Genomic DNA, 2,565 nt, shown 5'->3' with positions numbered 1-2,565 from the left:
ACACATACTCAATAATAAATGTTTAAATGTTGATTAAAAAGCAAAAATAAGAATCTGAGGTTGTAAGCATTTGCTCTCTGTGTGATGACAGCAGCTATGAGAGACAGATTCTGTCCAGGCATCCGTCCAGGGTCTCAACAGAACGAAAGAGACAATGGAAACTCAAGTGTCTGGTGGGCAGAGGGGGAAGACAGTGTAACAAGTGATGAACAGATCAGTAGATGACACTGGACACCTCAATTGCAGCTCTACACACACACTGCAATGTCTTAAGAATTCGGAGGAGGGGGGGGTGTAGCTAGAGTTTTCCTGCCTGGCCCACAGTCAGGACAAATCTGTCACCCGCCAGTCCCACAGCCGCTCAGACCCAACCAAGTAAACACAGAGACTTATATTGCTTACAAACTGTATGACCGTGGCAGGCTTCTTGCTAACTGTTCTTTTATCTTAAATTAATCCATTTCCATACATCTATACCTTGCCACGTGGCTCGTGGCTTACCGGCATCTTCACATGCTTCTTGTCAGGGTGGCTGGCAGTGACTCCTTCTGCCTTCCTGCTCTTTCTTTTCTCCTCTCTGTTAGTCCCGCCTATACTTCCTGCCTATCCACTGGCCAATCAGTGTTTTATTTATTGACCAATCAGAGCAACACATTTGCCATACAGAACATTCCACAGCAGGGCGGGAGGGATGGCTCAGCAGTTGAGAGCATTGACTGTTCTTCCAGAGGACCTGGGCTCAATTCCCAGCAACCACATGGCAGCTAACTACTGTCTGTAACTCCAAGATCTGACACCGTCACACAGACATACATGCAGGCAAATACCAGTGCACATTTAAAAGAAAAGTCCTGAAGAATTCTGAGGAGAAATATTTCAATTAGAGACTCTCATGCAGATATGTAGATGAACAGATGTTCTTTTCATATATATACTTATCTCCTGCATGGTGTGAACATTCTAAGAACATGGGAAAAGAGGTGAAAGACCCATCATAAAAGAAACAGGGGCTCTAACTTAAGAGAAGGGTGATAGCAATGCTTGGATGGAAGCAGATTCCAGGACAACTGTACAACAGTCCCAGACCACAACATACAGCTCCAAGACCATGCAAGATTAGATTCACCCATGCACACACTGAGAAGATTAGATGAGAGATTGGAGGTAGGTTAAGTAGAAAAGTAAAGAAAACAACTATAAAGGTGTTTTTTTTTTTGTTTGTTTGTTTTGGTTTTTGGTTTTTCGAGACAGGGTTTCTCTGTGTAGCTTTTGGTGCCTTTCCTGGAACTCACTTTGTAGACCAGGCTGGCCTCAAACTCACAGAGATCCACCTGCCTCTGCCTCTCGAGTGCTGGGATTAAAGGCATGCACCACCACTGCCCAGCTAACTATAAAGGTGTTTAGGGAAGGAAACATATTGCTACTTCATGGTTCAGCTGTAAAAATAATTTATATGGTTTACAAGGCTGTATGCAGAGGCTGCAGAGATGGGTCAGGGGTTAAGAGCACTTGTTGCTCTTGCAGAGGACCTAGATTTGGTTCCCAGTGCTGACATGGTGATTCACAGCTATTACTAACTCCAGTTCCATGGGACTCAGTGCCTTCTTCTGAACTCTGTGGGTACCAGACATGCACGTGGAGCACACACACATACATGCAGACTGTGCAGTCATATAATAAGACAAACGAATCTTGAAAAACAAAACAACGAACAACTGTAAGCAACAAACACTGACTCAACCAAAGATGAATTCAGCTGTGTTAGGAGATGACCACACGTCATATACATGGTGTGTGTGTGTGTGTGTGTGTGTGTGTGTGTGTGTGTGTGTGTAAGAGAAGGGAAGTAGCGGGAGACAAAGCAGGGGCAGACAGAGAGATAGACACACAGAAAGAATACAAAATCTTCCTGTTTGATTACAATATGATGAAGACAATATTTTAACATCAAATTTCCTTGGACATAGTTCTGAGGAAGGATCAGGACATGAGAGACACAGAGTATTTGCCCAGAGCATCTCCTAGCTGCTTATCAAATGAAGAGTAAATCCAACCTCAGGGTCAGAGGATGAATGCCTGCTAGGTGCACACACAATCCCATGTGCCTCACCAGCAGCTTTCGAGGGAAAACTCCTGTTCCTCATAGAAGAGTAACCAAACCACAGACACAACACAGCTTAGCATCTGAAGGAAATGAGCACAAGCGAGAAACAAGAAAAATAATAAAGCCAAGATTAAGAAGGGGGTGGGGGCAGGCAGTAGTGTTACACACCCTTAATCCCAGCACTCGGGAGGCAGAGGTAGGCAGATCTCTGTGAGTTTTAGGTCAGTCTGGTGTACAAAGCAAGTGCTAGTACTATTACACAGAGAAACCCTACTTGAAAAACCAAAAGAAAAAAATTATCAGGGCTGGAGAGATGGCTCAGCAGTTAAGAATGCTGGCTATTTTACCAGAGGACTAGAATTTGGTTCCCAGCATTCATATTGGACTCAAATGGCATGTGACAAAGGGTCTGATGCCCTTTCTAGTTTCTTTGGGCACCTGCCCACACATGGGACACTAGC

The sequence above is a fragment of the Peromyscus maniculatus genome, chromosome 3, assembly GCF_049852395.1.
Source record: "Peromyscus maniculatus bairdii isolate BWxNUB_F1_BW_parent chromosome 3, HU_Pman_BW_mat_3.1, whole genome shotgun sequence".
Lineage (NCBI taxonomy): Eukaryota > Metazoa > Chordata > Mammalia > Rodentia > Cricetidae > Peromyscus > Peromyscus maniculatus.
The sequence above is the reverse complement of the archived record's forward strand: the minus strand, read 5'-3'. Positions refer to the sequence as shown.